The following is a 19,047-nucleotide window of genomic DNA, read 5'->3' as shown; positions in this document are numbered from 1 at the left end:
ATATTCAGCCTACTGCCAAACCATTGCAGAGTACACCAGTTCTCGTCCGATCACTGAAGTTAAGCTGCATCGGGCGTGGTTAGTACTTGCATGGTAGATCTGCTGGGAAAACCACGTGCAGCAGGCTTATCAACATTTTTACTCCACCGTACATATTATCTTTTTCCCGTGATTTTTTGCCTAGCCGAAGCATTAACTGAAATCGAATTCCGACAAATATTCAGCCTACTGCCAAACCATTGCAGAATACACCAGTTCTCGTCCGATCACTGAAGTTAAGCCGCATCGGGCGTGGTTAGTACTTGCACGGGAGACCGGCTGGGAATAACACGTGCAGTAGGCTCATCAACATTTTTATTCCACATTACATACTACCTTTTTTTCCATGATTTTTTGCCTAGACGAAACATTAAATGACATACAATTCGGACGAATATTCAGCCTACTGCCAAACCATTGCAGAATACACCAGTTCTCGTCCGATCTCTGAAGTAAGCTCACCGGACGTGGTTAGTACTTGCATGGGAGACCGGCTGGGAATACAACGTGCAGTAGGCTCATCAACATTTTTATTCTCCCGTACCTACTAACTTTTTTCCGCGATTTTTTTGTCTAGCCGAAGCGTTAAACGACATCCAAATCCGACGAATATTCAGCCTACTGCCGATAAATTGCAAAATACACCAGTTCTCGTCCGATCACTGAAGTTAAGCTGCATCGGGCGTGTTTAGTACTTGCATGGGAGACCTGCTGGGAATACCACGCGCAGTAGGCACATCAACATTTTTATTCCACTTTACATACTAACATTTTCCTATGATTTTTTGCCTAGACGAAACATTAAATAACATACAATTCGGACAAATAGTTAGCCTACTGCCAAACTATTGCAGAGTACACCAGTTCTCGTCCGAACACTGAAGTTAAGCTGCATTGGGCGTGGTTAGTACTTGCATGGGAGACCGGCTGGGAATACCACGTGCATGAGGCTCATCAACATTTTTATTCCACCGTACATACCAACTTTTTCCCGGATTTTTTGCCTAGCCAAAGCGTTAAACGACATCCAATTCTGACGAATATTCAGCCTACAGCCAAACAATTGCAGAATACACCAGTTCTCATCCGATCACTGAAGTTAAGCCGCATCGGGCGTGCTTAGTAATTGCATGGGAGACCGGCTGGGAATACCACGTGCAGTAAGCTCATCAACATTTTTATTCCACCGTACATACTAAATTTTTCCCGGGATTTTTTGCCTAGCCGAAGTATTAAATTACATCCAATTCCAACGAATATTCATCCTACTGCCAAACCATTGCAAAATAAACCAGTTCTCGTCCGATCACTGAAGTTAAGCCGCATCGGGCGTGCTTAGTACTTGCACGGAGACCGGCTGGGAATACCACGTGCAGTAGGCTCATCAACATTTTTATTCCATCGTACACACTAATTTTTTTCCATGATTTTTTGCCTACCCGAAGCATTAAATGTCATCCAATTCCGACGAATTTTCAGCCTACTGACAAACCATTGCAGAATACTCCAGTTCTCGTCCCATCACTGAAGTTAATCTCACCGGACGTGGTTAGTACTTGCATGGGAGACCGGCTGAGAATATCACGTGCAGTAGGCACATTAACATTTTTATTCCACAGTACATACTAACTTTTTCCCGGGATTGTATGCCTAGCCGAAGCATTAAATGGCATCCAATTCCGACGAATATTCAGCCTACTGCCAAACCATTGCAGAACACACAATAGTTCTCTTCCGATCACTGAAGTTAAGATGCATTGGACGTGGTTAGTACTTGCATGGGAAACCGGCTGGGAATACCACGTGCAGTAGGCTGATACAAATTTTAATTCCACCGTACAAACAAACTTTTGTCCATAATTTTTTGCCTAGCCGCAGCATTAAATGACATCCAATTGCGACGAATATTCAGCCTACTGCCAAGCCAATGCAGAATACACCTGTTCGCGACCGATCACTGAAGTTCAGCTGCATCGGGCGTGTTTAGTACATGCATGGGAGACCGGCTGAGAATATCACATGCAGTAGGCACATTAACATTTTTATTCCACCGTACATACTAAATTTTTCCCGGGATTTTTTGCCTAGCCGAAGCATTAAATGGCATCCAATACCGACGATTTTTCAGGCTACTGACAAACCATTGCAGAATACACCAGTTCTCGACCGATCACTGAAGTTAAGCTCACCGGACGTGGTTAGTACTTGCATGGGAGACCGGCTGAAAATATCACGTGTAGTAGTCTCATCAACATTTTTATTCTACATTACATACTAACTTTTTACCATGATTTTTTGCCTAGCCGTAGCATTAAATGACATCCAATTCCGACGAATATTCAGCCTACTGCCAAACCATTGCAGAATACACCAGTTCTCGTCACATCACTGAAGTTAAGCTGCATCGGGCGTGGTTAGTACTTGCATGGGAGACCGGCTGGGAATACCACGTGCAGCAGGCTCATCAAAAAATGTATTCCGCAGTACATAGTAACATTTTTCCTGGTTTCTTTGCCTAGCCGAAGCATTAAATGACATCCACTTCCGACGACAATTCAGCCTACTGCCAATCCATTGCAGAATACCCCAGTTCTCGTCCGATCACTGAAGTTCAGCTGCATCGGGCGTGATTAGTACTTGCATGAGAGACTGGCTGGGAATACCACGTGCAGTAGGCACATTAACATTTTTATTCCACCGTACATTCTAACTTTTTCCCGGGATTGTTTGCCTAGCCGAAGCATTAAATGGCATCCAATTCCGACGAATTTTTAGCCTACTGACAAACCATTGCAGAATACACCAGTTCGCGACCGATCACTGAAGTTCAGCTGCATCGGGCGTGGTTAGTACTTGCATGGGAGACCGGCTGGGAATACCACGTGCAGTAGGCTTATCAACATTTTTATCCCACCGTACATGCTAACTTTTTCCCGGGATTGTTTGCCTAGCCGTAGCATTTAAATGACATCCAATTCCGACGAATATTCAGCCTACTGCCAAACCATTGCAGAATACACCAGTTCTCGTCCGCGTTGGCAGTAGGCTGAATATTCGTCGCAATTGGTTTCATTTAATGCATCGGCTAGGCAAAAAATCATGGAAAAAATTTAGTATGTACGGTGGAATAAAAATGTTCACCAGCCTACTGCACGTGGTATTCCCAGCCGGTCTCCATGCAAGTACTAACCTCGCCAGATGCAGCTTAACTATAGTGATCGGACGAGAACTGGTGTATTCTGCAATGGTTTGGCAGTACGCTGAAGATTCGTCGGAATTGGATGTAATTTAATACTTCGGCTAGGCAACAAATCCCGGGAAAGTTGGTATGTATGGTGGAATAAAAATGTTGATGAGCTTACTGCACGTGGTATTCCCAGCCGGTCTCCATGCAAGTACTAACGACGCCCGATGCAGCTTAACTTCAGTGATCGGACGAGACCTGGTGTATTATGCAATGGTTTGGCAGTAGGCTGAATATTCGTCGGAATTGGATGTTATTTAATACTTCGGCTAGGCAACAAATCCCGGGAAAAAGTTGGTATGTATGGTGGAATAATAATGTTGATAAGCCTAGACGTGGTATTCCCAGCCGGTCTCCCGTGCAAGTACTAACCACGCCCGATGCGGCTTAACTTCAGTGATCGGACGAAAACTGGTGTATTCTGCAATGGATTGGCAGTAGGCTGAATATTCGTCGCAATTGGATTTCATTTAATGCTTCGGCTAGGCAAAAAATCATGGAAAAAATTTAGTATGTACGGTGGAATAAAAATGTTCACCAGCCTACTGCACGTGGTATTCCCAGCCAGTCTCCATGCAGGTACTAACCACGCCCGATGCAGCTTAACTTCAGTGATCGGACGAGAATTGGTGTATTTTGCAATGGTTTGGCAGTAGGCTGAATATTCGTCGGAATTGGATGTGATTTAATACTTCGGCTAGCCAACAAATCCCGGGAAAAAGTTGGTATGTACGGTGGAATAAAAATGTTGATAAGCCTACTGCACGTGGTATTCCCAGCCGGTCTCCATGCAAGTACTAACCACGCCCGATGCAGCTTAACTTCAGTGATCGGACGAGAACTGGTGTATTCTGCAACGGTTTGGCAGTAGGCTGAATATTCGTCGGAATTGGATGTAATTTAATACTTCGGCTAGGCAACAAATCCCGGGGAAAAGTTGGTATGTATGGTGGAATAAAAATGTTGATGAGCCTACTGCACGTGGTATTCCCAGCCGGTCTCCATGCAAGTACTAACGACGCCCGATGCAGCTTAACTTCAGTGATCGGACGAGACCTGGTGTATTATGATATGGTTTGGCAGTAGGCTGAATTTTCGTCGGAATTGGATGTTATTTAATACTTCGGCTAGGCAACAAATCCCGGGAAAAAGTTGGTATGTATGGTGGAATAAAAATGTTGATGAGCCTAGACGTGCTATTCCCAGCCGGTCTCCCGTACAAGTACTAACCACGCCCGATGCGGCTTAACTTCTGTGATCGTACAAAAACTGGTGTACTCTGCAATGGATTGGCAGTAGGCTGAATATTCGTCGCAATTGGATGTCATTTAATGCTACGGCTAGACAAAAAATCATGGGAAAAGGTTGGTATGTATGGTGGAATAAAAATGTTGATAAGCCTACTGCACGTGGTATTCCCAGACTGTCTTCCATGCAAGTACTAACCATGCCCGATGCAGATTAACTTCAGTGATCGGACGAGAACTGGTGTATTCTGCATTGGTTTGGCTGTAGGCTGAATATTCGTCGCAATTGGATGTCATAAATGCTTCGGATAGGCAAAAAATCTTGGAAAAAGTTAGTGTGTACGGTGGAATAAAAATTTTAATGAGCCTACTGCACGTGATATTCCCAGCCGGTCTCTCATGCAAGTACTAACCACGCCCGATGCAGCTTAACTTCAGTGATCGGACGAGAACTGGTGTATTCTGCAATGGATTGACAGTAGGCTGAATATTCGTCGGAATTGGATGTCATTTAAAGCTTCGGCTAGGCAAAGAATCATGGGGAAAAAGTTGGTATGTACGGTGGAATAAAAATGTAGATAAGCCTACTGCACGTGATAATCCCAGCCGGTCTCCATGCAAGTACTAACCACGCCCAATGCAGCTTAACTTCAGTGATCGGACGAGAACTGGTGTATTCTGCAATGGTTTGGCAGTAGGCTGAATATTCGTTGGAATTGGATGTAATTTAATACTTCGGCTAGGCAACAAATCCCGGGAAAAAGTTGGTATGTACGGTGAAATAAAAATGTTGATAAGCCTACTGCACTTGGTATTCCCAGCCGGTCTCCCATGCAAGTACTAACCATGCCCGATGCAGATTAACTTCAGTGATCGAATGAGAACTGGTGTAATCTGCATTGGTTTGGCAGTAGGCTGAATATTCGTCGCAATTGGATGTCATTTATTGCTTCGGCTAGGCAAAAAATCATGGAAAAATTTAGTATGTACGGTGGAATAAAAATGTTAATGAGCCTACTGCACGTGATATTCCCAGCCGGTCTCTCATGCAAGTACTAACCACGCCCGATGCAGCTTAACTTCAGTGATCGGACGAGAACTGGTGTATTCTGCAATGGATTGACAGTAGGCTGAATATCCGTCGGAATTGGATGTCATTTAAAGCTTCGGCTAGGCAAAAAATCATGGGGAAAAAGTTGGTATGTACGGTGGAATAAAAATGTTGATAAGCCTACTGCTCGTGGTATTCCCAGCCGGTCTCCCATGCAAGTACTAACCATGCCTGATACAGATTAACTTCAGTGATCGGACGTGAACTGGTGTATTCTGCATTGGTTTGGCAGTAGGCTGAATATTCGTCGCAATTGGATGTCATTTAATGCTTCGGCTAGGCAAAAAATCATGGGAAAAAGTTAGTAAGTAATGTGGAGTAAAAATGTTGAAGAGCCTACTGCACGTGGTATTCCAAGCCGGTCTTCCATGCAAGTACTAACCACGCCCGATGCAGCTTAACTTCAGTGACCCGACGAGAACTGGGGTATTCTGCAATGGTTTGGCAGTAGGCTGAATATTTGTCGGAATTGGATTTCAGTTAATGCTTCAGCTAGGCAAAAAATCACGGGAAAAAATTAGTATGTACGATGGAATAAAAATGTTCACCAGCCTACTGCACGTGGTATTCCCAGCCGGTCTCCATGCAGGTACTAACCACGCCCGATGCAGCTTAACTTCAGTGATCGGACGAAAACTAGTGTATTCTGCAATGGTTTGGCACTAGGCTGAATATTCGTAAGAATTGGATGTCGTTTAACGTTTCGGCTAGGCAACAAATCCCGGGAAAAAGTTGGTATGTACGGTCGAATAAAAATGTTGATGAGCCTACTGCACGTGGTATTCCCAGCCGGTCTCCATGCAAGTACTAACCACGCCCGATGCAGCTTAACTTCAGTGATGGGACGAGAACTGGTGTATTCTGCAATGGTTTGGCAGTAGGCTGAATATTTGTCGGAATTGGATGTAATTTAATACTTCGGCTAGGCAACAAATCCCGGGAAAAAGTTGGTATGTACAGTGGAATAAAAATGTTGATGAGCCTGCTGCACGTGGTAATCCAAGCCGGTCTCCCATGCAAGTACTAACCATGCCCGATGCAGCTTAACTTCGGACGAGAACTGGTGTATTCTGCAATGGTTTGGCAGTAGGCTGAATATTCATCGGAATTGGATGTAATTTAATACTTCGGCTAGGCAACAAATCCCGGGAAAAAGTTGGTATGTACGGTCGAATAAAAATGTTGATGAGCCTAAAGCACGTGGTATTCCCAGCCGGTCTCCATGCAAGTACTAACCACGCCCGATGCAGCTTAACTTCAGTGATCGGACGAGAACTGGTGTATTCTGCAATGGTTTGGCAGTAGGCTGAATATTCGTCGGAATTGGATGTAATTTAATACTTCGGCTAGGCAACAAATCCCGGGAAAAAGTTGGTATGTACGGTGGAATAAAAATGTTGATGAGCCTGCTGCACGTGGTAATCCCAGCCGGTCTCCATGCAAGTACTAACCATGCCCGATGCAGCTTAACTTCGGACGAGAACTGGTGTATTCTGCAATGGTTTGGAAGTAGGCTGAATATTCGTTGGAATTGGATGTAATTTAATACTTCGGCTAGGCAACAAATCCCGGGAAAAATTTGGTATGTACGGTAGAATAAAAATGTTGATAAGCCTACTGCACGTGGTATTCCCAGCCGGTCTCCCATGCAAGTACTAACCATGCCTGATGCAGATTAACTTCAGTGATCGGACGAGAACTGGTGTATTCTGCATTGGTTTGGCAGTAGGCTCAATATTCGTCGCAATTGGATGTCATTTAATGCTTCGGCTAGGCAAAAAATCATGGAAAATGTTAGTATATACGGTGGAATAACAATGTTAATGAGCCTACTGCACGTGATATTCCCAGCCGGTCTCTCATGCAAGTACTAACCACGCCCAATGCAGCTTAACTTCAGTGATCAGACCAGAACTGGTGTATTCTGCAATGGATTGACAGTAGGCTGAATATTCGTCGGAATTGGATGTCATTTAAAGCTTCGGCTAGACAAAAAATCATGGGGAAAAAGTTAGTAAGTAATGTGGAATAAAAATGTTGATGAGCCTACTGCACGTGGTATTCCCAGCCGGTCTCCCATGCAAGTACTAACCACGCCCGATGCGGCTTAACTTCAGTGATCGGACGAGAACTGGTGTTTTCTGCAATGGTTTGGCAGTGGGCTGAATATTTGTCGGAATTGGATTTCAATTAATGCTGGGAAAACAGGGTAAACAAATGCCTTCACATTTTGAAAAGGTGGAGCCACCGGAAAATAACTTTCCGCGACAAAACTCTTGTTGCTAATGCCTTGGTTTCATCGACCATGTGGTACACGTTATCTGTTTCGAGCATGCCCGAATATTACACAGCGAAAATTAAAAACAGTATTGTAGATTTCTTTTGGAGTAACAAGAGGCATAAAATAAAATACCAAGTGATCACGGGTCCTATCTCTGAAGGCGGACACAATCTTGTAAATATAGAATTTAAACAAATGGCGTTTCGTTTAAAATGGCTTAAAAAACTCATGAACGCTGATTCACAACATAAATTTAAACACTTAATGATATTCTACTTGAATAAGTACAGAAACTTGCAACTTGGCAAAAGTATCCTGAAGATTAATATCGATAATAATAAAATATCGGATATTCCGCCATTCTATGCTGAAATTATCAAGGCATGGGGAATGGTCGCCAATGGCAACTGTAGTCAACCTGAACCTTCATACCAAATAATGTACGAGCCATTATTCTGTAACCCTTTTATTGTTCACAAGAACAAGTCATTATTTTTTCAAGACTTTATTAACGCCAAGATTGTTCAGGTTAAGGACCTGACATATGAAGTTATACCGGGTTTTCTACCATTTTTTGCTATTTCAGAGCTTGTAACTGCAACATCAACTTCTGAAGCGAGTGGACAAGGACATGTTTATGATAAATACAGAGTTCTTCTAAAATCATTACCACGTGATTGGTTACAATATTGTTTTGAGAATGCCTGCTCGAACGAGCACGACACGCTTTCTGTCACATTGCAAATAGAAACAAACAACTAACTGCCCTTGTTCGCTCGTGTCAGAAATCCAGCTCTCCACAATTATTTAAGCCAGCTTGCATTAATTATTGGGCTGAGAAATTTCCAAATGTCCACTTTGACAGAATTTGGAAAAATATATACGGAGGCATAAAAGAAAATATTATTTGTAACCTGGAATATCTTATTGTTCATAATTCACTTGTAACAAACGCTACACTATATAATTCCAAAATTTTAGACAGCCCTTTATGTAATTTCTGCACGACTGACATCGATAGTGTTTTGAACGCGTTCACTGAATGTACAACAGTACAGGAATTATGGACATACGTGTTCAGTATTATCGTCAACATTTGTGGAGGAATTTCTAGTGCAAATAGGCAAGAATTAATTATTTTTGGTTTCCTTGATAAATCGGACAAATACGAATGGGCGGCCATACATTTTCTAATAGGTCTGGGAAAATACTCCATTAATGCACGGCATCTATTTCAGCGAAAGCACAGTAAAACAATGCAGCTCATTTCATATTTTAAGTATAAGCTAAAAGCTAAGCTTAATTTTGAATATGACCGCTTTTTGCATCATGATGATCTTTTACAATTCCAGTGTCTCTTTCAAGACACTCACATAGTGAAACATGTCGATATTCTGGGATACGAAGTAAACATCACATAGCTTACCCACAATGCACAACCTCAGATGCGAAATTCAACATGTATTATTAATGGTTACAGCATGCCGATTCCACGTTTCCTTCGTCGATAGGATTTGCACCACAATTTGACATTGTATTCCTATGAACGTTTATTTATAATCCGAAAATTCAATCATCGGAATCTGTACAGAGTCTAATTATTTGTATTACTGTTATTACTAATTACAATTACTGTAATCGCTCTGGGTAATGAAGGGTGCCTTCAAGGTACAACTTGTGAATTACAAACCAACAGCTATCATTAACGGTCAAAACACGCTCAGCCTGATTCCACGTTTTCCATCGTCGATAGGATTTGCACCACAATTTGACATTGTATTCCTATGAACGTTTATTATTAATCCGGGAATTTAACCAACGGAACAAGCGCTAACACTGTAGTTATAAAAACTCATGTCATAGTTTTGTAAATGTTATATTCAATAAGAATAACAGAATGTGCAATATGTCTTTTTAACAAGGCTGTCCAGTGGGTCAGTCTTTTAATAAAAGAGAAAAAAAATACACCAGTTCTCGTCCGATCACTGAAGTTAATCTGCATCGGGCATGGTTAGTACTTGCATGCGAGACCGGCTGGGAATACCACGTGCAGTAGGCTTATCTACATTTTTATTCCACCGTACATACCAACTTTTTCCAGGGATGTGTTGCCTAGCCAAAGCATTAATTGAAATCCAATTCCGACAAACATTCAGCCTACTGCCAAACCAATGCAGAATACACCAGTTCTCGTCCGATCACTGAAGTCAAGCTGCATTGGGCGTGGTTAGCACTTGCATGGGAGACCGACTGGGAATACCACGTGCAGTAGGCTTATCAACATTTTTATTCCACAGGACATGCTAACTTTTTCCCGGGATTTTTTGCCTAGCCGAAACGTGAAACGCCATCCAATTCTGACGAATATTCAGCCTACTGCCAAAATATTGCAGAACACACAAGTTCTCGTCCGATCACTGAAGTTAAGCTGCATCGGGCGTGGTTAGTACTTGCATGGGAGACCGGCTGGGAATACGATGTGCAGTAGGCTCATCAACATTTTTATTCCACATTACATACTAACTTTTCCCATGATTTTTTGTCTAGCCGTAGCATTAAATTACATCCAATTCCGACAAATATTTAGCCTACTGCCAAACCCTTGCAGATTACACCAGTTCTCGTCCGATCACTGAAGATAAGCTGCATCGAGCGTGGTTAGTACTTGCATTGAAGACTAGCGGAAATACCACGTGCAGTAGGCTGATGAACATTTTTATTCCACAGTACACATTAACTTTTTTTCATGATTTTTTGCCTAGCCGAAGCATTAAATGTAATCCAATTCCGATGAATTTTCAGCCTACTGACAAACCATTGCAGAATACACCAGTTCTCGTCCGATCACTGAAGTTAAGTTCACCGGACGTGGTTAGTACTTGCATGGGAGACCGGCTGAGAATATCACGTGCAGTAGGCACATTAACAATTTTATTCCACCGTACATACTAACTTTTTCCCGGGATTTTTTGCCTAGCCGAAGCATTAAATGGCACCTAATTCCGACGAATTTTCAGCCTACTGACAAGCCATTGCAGAATACACCAGTTCTCGACCGATCACTGAAGTTATGCTCACCGGACGTGGTTAGTACTTGCATGGGAGACCGGCTGAGAATATCACATGCAGTAGGCTCATCAACATTTTTATTCCACATTACATACTAACTTTTTCCCATGATTTTTTGCCTAGCCGCAGCATTAAATGACATCCAATTCCGACGAATATTCAGCCTACTGCCAAACCATTGCAGAATACACCAGTTCTCGTCCGAGTAGGACGTGTTCAACTGGTGCTCCAGCATATGCTAATCAACGTGCTTCGTGATAGACATCCTGTGTTAATCACAGTGATTTGTAGTGTTGTTCTACCACCATAAGACGTTTTTCATTGTTATTTCGTGATAGTTAGGAAAGGCCTTCTGTGACCAGTGTTTTCTTCCAGCGCTGCACGAGAGATTAGGCCATTATGGCCGCCCCTCGTGCTCAAGGCACTCGGCGACCACCTGCCACAAAGGACAACACGGTATCCATTGTTGATTGTAATTTTAAAGCTTTAGATGTTATTGAGGCTGTACAAGGAACATGTGGAACTGAATCTGTATTAGCATGTATAAATATTAATGGTATTTGGCAAATAAATCTGGTTTCTACCGAGTCTGTTGAGCTATTACTCGAACAAGGCATTGCTATTAATGGAGTGGAGTGCGAAGTACATGGTGTGAGCCGTAACTTCCTGACAGTGTCCTTTTTCAACGTTCCTGCTTATATTCAGGATGAAGTTATTACATGTCGTCTGGAGCAATTTGGATGCACAATTAGAAGCCCCGTGTTACACAAATACTAACGAGAGGCCCCCTCCATTGAAAATGGTACTCGTTTTGTTCGTGTTGAATTCCCATCAAGTGTTAAGTCACTGCCTTATGCAATCAAGTTTGAAGACAATGGGCCATACACTCGTTTATTACATAACAATCAGCATAAAGTGTGTAACAATTGTTTAAGTGAAAGCCACGTTATCCACGAGTGTCCAAACTATATGTGTAAAATATGTAAACAATTAGGTCATACAGAGAGAATCTGTGAAAATCGCAAGTGTTTTAAATGTGGAGAAAATGGTCATATTGCACGTCATTGCTCTAATCCTAATTGAGACTTCACGGAAAAAAATTAGGAAGGAAGAAAGTCGAATAATGGAACACCAATGGAAACATTTAAAAAAAAAACGAATGACAACGGCGATGAGAATGATAGAAAACCTGATAACGACTATGACAGTGACGGTATGGACGAAACGGAAGATCTCGGTTTTGACAATGCGGAAGTGGCTGATGAATACCCCGTCCAGACTTGGCATCTCACAACCCCCACCCTTCAGACAATGAAGCAACTGTTAAAGACGACCAAAAAAAGAGAGCAACCAAAAAACAGTCTAACAAATCAAAGTTGTCTACAACCGTCAAACGGCAACATGATTCATCTACAGAGAACGAGCCTGGTACTCCACAGAGTCATCTAAGAAAAAAAATATCACCAAAACCGAACATTGAACAATCACATACCAAGTTTAAACCGAAAGATGTCATCACAAACCAGGTCATATCAGGAGATGTAATGAACGACACCTGAACAATGATTATGTTACAATTACCACTCATTATTTATGTCATTATGGTCACACTGGTATCTATCAATATTAACGGTCTAAGAAATCAGACAAAACTATCAGATACAATACAGTATTGTAAAGTTCATAAATTTAGTGTTGTCGCACTACAGGAAACGTTCTGGACAGACTCCAAAATTCCAAAAATCAGACAATCCTGGGAAGGAGAACTGATCACAAGTAATTCTTAAAACCAGTGTGACCGTGGTATGCGTGGTGTTGCTATATTTGTATCGGAAACATCGGGTATAACTATAACAGATTATAGTGAGAGTCTCATTTTTCCAGTAAGGCTTATCCAAGTCACACTGGATATCGATGATAATATTGTTAATTTGATTAATGTGTATGCCCCCAACAATATGACAGAAAGACTACGGTTTTGTGAACACCTTGGTCAATTTCTGTGTAACGATCGCCCAAACATAATAATTGGAGATTTTAATTGTGTTATAAATCAACACCTTGATAAATCTGGTAGGTACATTGTTTTATAAAGATCGTTCTAAAGACTACTTAAAAACATTTTTAGAACAAAAATCTTTAATTGATATTTGGAGAGCTTAGCATGCATCTCAGCGTGAATTCACATGGCGTAGGATTATCGACCAGCACTTATGCCAAAGTCGAATTGATTACTGCCTGGTATCAGCTGAGAAAATACACTGCTGTACTTCAAGCAAAATAATTTCATTTCCTTTTAGCGACCACGATGCAATTAAATTGACTTTTGATTTTTCTAAAACTCGGCGCGGACCTGGTCTCTGGCACTTTAATAGCTGTTTATTAAAAGACCAAATTTACATACACTAAATTAAAACTCTGATTATGAATTCCCGAAAAGATGGTATCTACCTGGACAATAAAATAGAATGGTGGGAACATCTTAAACGGGAAATTAAACGCATTTCATGTCATATTGCCGGAAAAAAGGCCAAAGCCAGTCGAAAACTAAAAACATCATTAGAGAAAAAAAATAAATATGAATACGCTAAAGCGTCAAAATATCCTGACTACTGTTTGACACGCGCAACACGTCTACAGGATGAAATAAACAACTTCATTGTAAACGAAACAAAAGGTGCCGCTATCCGCAGCAAAGCACAAAATATTGAAGAGGGTGAAAAACATACTAAACATTGTTTGACACTTGAAAAATGTAAACAAGAGAAAAAAACACTAAAATGCATTGTGGACGATCACGGCCAAATTTTGTCCACATCCGATACAATTATTCCCTATGTTGCTGACTTCTACAAAAAATTGTTCAAAAAAGATCTCTCAGTAAGCGACCCATCCTCTCTGCTCAATTCAATTGAAAATAAACTCGCAGATGAGGACAAAACTACTTTAGACAGAAAATAACTAATGAGGAATTAAGTCTTGTACTTACTAAAATGATTAATGACAAGTCGCCAGGTATTGACGGTCTGACCGTAGAGTGGTATAAATGTTTCTGGTCGGACATTTGTGATGATTTCACGGATATAACAAATCTCATTTATGAAAACGACATATTGCCCCATAGTTTACGCACAAGTGTCATTACACTAATTACAAAGAAGGATTGTGATAAACGTTTAATTGCTAACTAGCGCCCGATTTCGCTTTTAAACGTAGATTACAAACTTATTTCAAAGTTGTTAGCGTTCCGTCTACGTAATGTTCTCAGTTCAATTATTTCTGACGATCAGACTTGTTGTGTACCAGGCCGCGATATTGCAGATAATATACTGTGTATCTGTGACATCATCACCTATGTCAATGAAAATAATAAACAAGAAATAGTTTTAAAAATAGATCAGATGAAAGCGTTTGATCGGGTTGATCACAATTACTTGATCAATACTCTAAAGGCATTTAATTTTGGCGAAAATTTTGTCAAATGGGTATCAATTCTATACCACGATGTAAACAGTATAGTAAAATGTAATGGTTTTTTATCTGAACCCTTTTCAGTATCTCGTAGTGTCCGACAAGGCTGCCCTCTGTCGGCGATGCTCTATGTTTTATCGATTGAGCCTCTCAATATTTTAATCAATTCTAATCACCTTATAAAAGGCATTTCAATACCAAACACAAACACGTCATCTCTTATGTATCAGCATGCTGATGATACGACGCTCACATTGGCGGATGATGACTCAATTTTAGAATGTCTAACAGCTTTTGAGAGTTACGGTAAAATTTCAGGTGCAAAAATCAACACCAACAAAACTGAAATACTGTGGATTGGCAGCAACAGAGGGCGCACTGATACTCCGATACCTGCAATTTACAGTCAAGACAAAATTAGCATACTCGGTGTCAACATCGGTAATAGTAATGACATTATTTTAGAGTCAAACTGGAAGAGAAAAATTGACAAAGCAGAAAATGTGTTAAATCAATGGAACCATCGACGTCTGTCTCTGCGAGGTAAACTGATTGTTATTAACAGTCTAGTTGCGTCGTCATTTTATTACCTACTATTCGTTACGCCAATCTCAGATAATTTGTTAACCAGGTTTAAGAACATTATCACTTCATTCATTTGGGACAATAACAGTCACCTTGTGAAGTACGACGTTATTACCAGCACAATGAGGAATGGCGGTCTCAATCTCATTGATCTTAATACAAAAAGAGACGCCTTTCGATTAAAATGGATCAAAAAATTAATAAATCCTGATTATGTACACAAATTTAAGTACATCATGACTAATTCTATTAACAAATACCAAAATCTTAATCTCGGCTTCGACACTTTCAAATGTGAAATTGAAATTAGGAAATTAACGAACCTTCCTCTTTTTTATCAGGAACTCTTCTTAGCCTGGAACAAAATATCTAGTTTCATTGACACACGTCCATGTTCTCTGATTGACATACATCAACAGCCACTTTTCTGCAATAAATTCATCATTAAAAATGAAAGTACGCTATTTTACCTCAATTATATTAACGCTGGTATAACACGCATTAAGGATATTCTATACGAGGTTGTGCCAGGGTTTCTAACTGAGGGTGCAGTCACTGAATTATTAGGAGCCCATAGACCCGGTTGTGTAAGCAGGCAATTAAAGACCTTGATAAGCTGTATTCCATTTGGTTGGGTGAAATCAATAATGAATGGCATCCCTCATAGGAGCGACACAACCTCCTGTATTAGAGTATTATTGGATAAGACTGAGTGTCTCTTCACCAGTCTAAGTACGAAACAACTAACAGAGATTGTTCAAACTATAAAACAAGTAGCGCCACCCAGCGTTACACACTGGAATCGTATTTTTCCTGGTTTTAATTATTCCGACATGTGGGAAGGAATATACAGTGGTTTTAAAGATAATTTTCTTGGCGACATAGACTATAAAATATCCCATAATGCAATTTTCACAAACGATAGACTGTTGAAGATGAAGTTTACTGAAAGTGCCTTATGCGACTTCTGTAATTTTAATGTAGAAAATGTATACCATATGATAGCCTTGTGTTATTCTGTTAAACCACTTTGGGAGTTTGTGTTCGAATTAATATACATAATAGAGAATCGTGCAATTATACAAACAGAACTGAAACGTTCATATACCATTTTTGATTATTTCGAACCTACAAGTATGTTATGTAATCGTCGACGTCAATTCAAACAATCAAAATATCACATGAAGCTTTTGGAAACATATAAATACAAACTAAAATTTAAAATGAATACATATTTCAAAATTTGTAAATACAGATTTAACATCACCGCCTTCAAACAAAGATTTATGAATCTTGTAAGGGTTGACGGAGATACTTTCCAAACAAACTTTTGAGAGATTAAGCACGATTTCCAAATCTGTATAACTATATCTGCATTCATGTATTTATAGTCTGAATTCAACATTGTGTTATAAACTTTGTTAAGCATTTACTCAATGTAATTTTTTTCATGTAAATATTTTTAACAAGGCTAGTGGGCTCGTCTTTTAATAAAAGAAACAAAAAACAGTTCACGTCCGATCACTGAAGTTAAACTGCATCGGGCGTGGTTAGTACTTGCATGGAGGACCGGCTGGGAATACCACGTGCAGTAGGCTCATCAACATTTTTATTCCACATTTTTTGCCTAGTAGTAGCATTGAATGTCATACAATTGCGACGAATATTCAGCCTACTGCCAACCCATTGCAGAATATACCAATTCTCGTCCGATCACTGAAGTTAAGCTGCATCGGGCGTGGTTAGTACTTGCATGGGAGAGTGGCTGGGAATACCACGTGCAGTAAGCTCATCAACATTTTTATTCCACATTACATCCTAACTTTTTCCTATGATTTTTTGCCTAGCAGTAGCATTAAATGTCATCCAATTCCGAGGAATTTTCTGCCTACTGAAAAACCATTGCAGAATACACCAGTTCTCGTCCGATCACTGAAGTTAAGCCCACCGGACGTGGTTAGTGCTTGCATGGGAGACCGGCTGAGAATACCACATGCAGTAGGCTCATCAACATTTTTATTCCACCGTACATACTAACTTTTTCGCGGGATTTTTTGCCTAGCCAAAGCGTTAAACGACATCCAATTCTGACGAATACTCTGCCTACTGCCTAACTATTGCAGAACACGCCAGTTCTCGTCCGATCACTGAAGTTAAGCTGCATCGGGCGTGGTTAGTACTTGCATGGGAGACCGGCTGGGAATACCACGTGCAGTAGGCTCATCAACATTTTTATTCCACATTACATACTAAGGTTTTCCTATAATTTTTTTTACTTTTCATTACTTTGCCACACTTTTCAGTACTTTGCCACTACTTGTCAGCACTTTGGCACAACTTTTCAGTACTTTGCCACAACTTGTCAGCACTTTGCCACTACTTTTCAGTACTTTCCTACTCTTTTCAGCACTTTGCCACAACTTTTCAGTACTTTGCCACACTTTTCAGTACTTTGCCACTACTTTTCAACACTTTGCCACAACTTTGTAGTATTTTGCCACACTTTTTAGTACTTTGCCACACTTTTCAGCACTTTGCCACTACTTTTCAGTACTTTGCCACACTTATCAGTACTTTGCCACGACTTTGCCACAACTTTTCAGTATTTTGTCACACTTTTCAGCACTTTGCCACTACTTTTCAGTACTTTGCCACACTTATCAGTACTTTGCCACGACTTTGCCACAATTTTTCAGTACTTTGCCACACTTTTCAGTACTTTGCCACTACTTTGCAGCACTTTCCACAACTTTTTATTACTTTGCCACACTTTACAGTACTTTGCCACACTTTTCAGTAATTTGCCACTCTTTTTCAGCACTTTGCCACAACTTTTCAGTACTTTGCCACACTTTTCAGTGCTTTGCAACTACTTTGCCACAACTTTTCAGTACTTTGCCACAACTTGTCAGCACTTTGCCACTACTTTTCAGTACTTTCCTACTCTTTTCAGCACTTTGCCACAACTTTTCAGTACTTTGCCACACTTTTCAGTACTTTGCCACTACTTTTCAACACTTTGCCACTACTTTGCAGCACTTTCCACAACTTGTTATTACTTTGCCACACTTTACAGTACTTTGCCACACTTTTCAGTACTTTGCCACTCTTTTTCAGCACTTTGCCACAACTTTTCAGTACTTTGCCACACTTTTCAGTGCTTTGCCACTACTTTGCCACAACTTTTCAGTACTTTGCCACACTTTTCAGCACTTTGCCACTACTTTTCAATAATTTCCCACTACTTTTCGGCACTTTGACACAACTTTTCAGTACTTTGCCACTACTTTTCCGCACTTTGCCACAACTTTTCAGTACTTTGCCACACTTTTCAGTACTTTGCCACGACTTTGCCACAACTTTTCAGTACTTTGCCACACTTTTCAGCACTTTGCCACGACTTTGCCACAACTTTTTTGTACTTTGCCACACTTATCAGTACTTTGCCACGACTTTGCCACAACTTGTCAGTACTTTGCCACACTTTTCAGTACTTTGCCACTACTTTTCAGCACTTTGCCACAACTTGTTAGTACTTTGCCACACTTTTCTGTAATTTGCCACTATTTTGCCACAACTTTTTCAGTACTTTGCCACACTTTTCAGTGCTTTGCCACTACTTTTCAGTACTTTCCTACTCTTTTCAGCACTTTTCCACAACTTTTCAAAAATTTCCCACTACTTTTCAGCACTTTGCCACAACTTTTCAGTACTTTGCCACTGCTTTTCAGAACTTTGCCACAACTTTTCAGTACTTTGCCACACTTTTCAGTACTTTGCCACGACTTTGCCACAACTTTTCAGTACTTTGCCACACTTTTCAGCACTTTGCCACTAATTTTCTGTACTTTGCCACACTTATCAGTACTTTGCCACAACTTTTTTGTACATTGCCACACTTTTCAGTACTTTGCCACTACTTTTCAGTACTTTGCCACTACTTTTCAGCACTTTGCCACAACTTGTTAGTACTTTGAAACACTTTTCAGTACTTTGCCAC

The 19,047-nt window shown here is 40.6% G+C and overlaps 32 pseudogenes; 14 read left to right on the top strand and 18 right to left on the bottom strand.

Annotated features, from left to right (window-relative positions):
* Nucleotides 1-7: 7 nt before the first annotated feature.
* Nucleotides 8-127, top strand: LOC146741007 (5S ribosomal RNA; annotated as a pseudogene).
* Nucleotides 128-223: 96 nt separating this feature from the next.
* LOC146741006 (5S ribosomal RNA) lies at nucleotides 224-343 on the top strand (annotated as a pseudogene).
* A 312-nt stretch (nucleotides 344-655) lies between these two features.
* On the top strand, nucleotides 656-775 carry LOC146741005 (5S ribosomal RNA; annotated as a pseudogene).
* Nucleotides 776-871: 96 nt separating this feature from the next.
* LOC146741004 (5S ribosomal RNA) lies at nucleotides 872-991 on the top strand (annotated as a pseudogene).
* Nucleotides 992-1,086: 95 nt separating this feature from the next.
* On the top strand, nucleotides 1,087-1,206 carry LOC146741003 (5S ribosomal RNA; annotated as a pseudogene).
* Nucleotides 1,207-1,732: 526 nt separating this feature from the next.
* On the top strand, nucleotides 1,733-1,854 carry LOC146741002 (5S ribosomal RNA; annotated as a pseudogene).
* Nucleotides 1,855-2,381: 527 nt separating this feature from the next.
* Nucleotides 2,382-2,501, top strand: LOC146741001 (5S ribosomal RNA; annotated as a pseudogene).
* Nucleotides 2,502-2,597: 96 nt separating this feature from the next.
* On the top strand, nucleotides 2,598-2,717 carry LOC146741000 (5S ribosomal RNA; annotated as a pseudogene).
* A 96-nt stretch (nucleotides 2,718-2,813) lies between these two features.
* Nucleotides 2,814-2,933, top strand: LOC146740999 (5S ribosomal RNA; annotated as a pseudogene).
* Nucleotides 2,934-3,181: 248 nt separating this feature from the next.
* On the bottom strand, nucleotides 3,182-3,300 carry LOC146740998 (5S ribosomal RNA; annotated as a pseudogene).
* Nucleotides 3,301-3,394: 94 nt separating this feature from the next.
* LOC146740997 (5S ribosomal RNA) lies at nucleotides 3,395-3,513 on the bottom strand (annotated as a pseudogene).
* Nucleotides 3,514-3,822: 309 nt separating this feature from the next.
* On the bottom strand, nucleotides 3,823-3,941 carry LOC146740996 (5S ribosomal RNA; annotated as a pseudogene).
* A 96-nt stretch (nucleotides 3,942-4,037) lies between these two features.
* LOC146740995 (5S ribosomal RNA) lies at nucleotides 4,038-4,156 on the bottom strand (annotated as a pseudogene).
* A 96-nt stretch (nucleotides 4,157-4,252) lies between these two features.
* Nucleotides 4,253-4,371, bottom strand: LOC146740994 (5S ribosomal RNA; annotated as a pseudogene).
* Nucleotides 4,372-4,680: 309 nt separating this feature from the next.
* Nucleotides 4,681-4,800, bottom strand: LOC146740993 (5S ribosomal RNA; annotated as a pseudogene).
* Nucleotides 4,801-4,894: 94 nt separating this feature from the next.
* Nucleotides 4,895-5,014, bottom strand: LOC146740992 (5S ribosomal RNA; annotated as a pseudogene).
* A 97-nt stretch (nucleotides 5,015-5,111) lies between these two features.
* Nucleotides 5,112-5,230, bottom strand: LOC146740991 (5S ribosomal RNA; annotated as a pseudogene).
* Nucleotides 5,231-5,326: 96 nt separating this feature from the next.
* On the bottom strand, nucleotides 5,327-5,446 carry LOC146740990 (5S ribosomal RNA; annotated as a pseudogene).
* A 95-nt stretch (nucleotides 5,447-5,541) lies between these two features.
* LOC146740989 (5S ribosomal RNA) lies at nucleotides 5,542-5,661 on the bottom strand (annotated as a pseudogene).
* Nucleotides 5,662-5,758: 97 nt separating this feature from the next.
* Nucleotides 5,759-5,878, bottom strand: LOC146740988 (5S ribosomal RNA; annotated as a pseudogene).
* A 96-nt stretch (nucleotides 5,879-5,974) lies between these two features.
* LOC146740987 (5S ribosomal RNA) lies at nucleotides 5,975-6,094 on the bottom strand (annotated as a pseudogene).
* Nucleotides 6,095-6,190: 96 nt separating this feature from the next.
* LOC146740986 (5S ribosomal RNA) lies at nucleotides 6,191-6,309 on the bottom strand (annotated as a pseudogene).
* Nucleotides 6,310-6,405: 96 nt separating this feature from the next.
* On the bottom strand, nucleotides 6,406-6,524 carry LOC146740985 (5S ribosomal RNA; annotated as a pseudogene).
* A 305-nt stretch (nucleotides 6,525-6,829) lies between these two features.
* On the bottom strand, nucleotides 6,830-6,948 carry LOC146740984 (5S ribosomal RNA; annotated as a pseudogene).
* A 304-nt stretch (nucleotides 6,949-7,252) lies between these two features.
* On the bottom strand, nucleotides 7,253-7,372 carry LOC144345076 (5S ribosomal RNA; annotated as a pseudogene).
* A 95-nt stretch (nucleotides 7,373-7,467) lies between these two features.
* LOC144345080 (5S ribosomal RNA) lies at nucleotides 7,468-7,587 on the bottom strand (annotated as a pseudogene).
* A 97-nt stretch (nucleotides 7,588-7,684) lies between these two features.
* On the bottom strand, nucleotides 7,685-7,804 carry LOC144345075 (5S ribosomal RNA; annotated as a pseudogene).
* Nucleotides 7,805-10,077: 2,273 nt separating this feature from the next.
* On the top strand, nucleotides 10,078-10,197 carry LOC144345081 (5S ribosomal RNA; annotated as a pseudogene).
* Nucleotides 10,198-10,293: 96 nt separating this feature from the next.
* Nucleotides 10,294-10,413, top strand: LOC144345079 (5S ribosomal RNA; annotated as a pseudogene).
* Nucleotides 10,414-10,723: 310 nt separating this feature from the next.
* On the top strand, nucleotides 10,724-10,842 carry LOC144345078 (5S ribosomal RNA; annotated as a pseudogene).
* A 5,875-nt stretch (nucleotides 10,843-16,717) lies between these two features.
* Nucleotides 16,718-16,837, top strand: LOC144355281 (5S ribosomal RNA; annotated as a pseudogene).
* Nucleotides 16,838-17,148: 311 nt separating this feature from the next.
* LOC144360060 (5S ribosomal RNA) lies at nucleotides 17,149-17,268 on the top strand (annotated as a pseudogene).
* The last annotated feature ends 1,779 nt before the right edge of the window (nucleotides 17,269-19,047 follow it).

The sequence above is a fragment of the Saccoglossus kowalevskii genome, chromosome 7 (assembly GCF_978046115.1).
Source record: "Saccoglossus kowalevskii chromosome 7, keSacKowa6.1, whole genome shotgun sequence".
NCBI lineage: Eukaryota > Metazoa > Hemichordata > Enteropneusta > Harrimaniidae > Saccoglossus > Saccoglossus kowalevskii.
The sequence above is the reverse complement of the archived record's forward strand: the minus strand, read 5'-3'. Positions and strand labels throughout refer to the sequence as shown.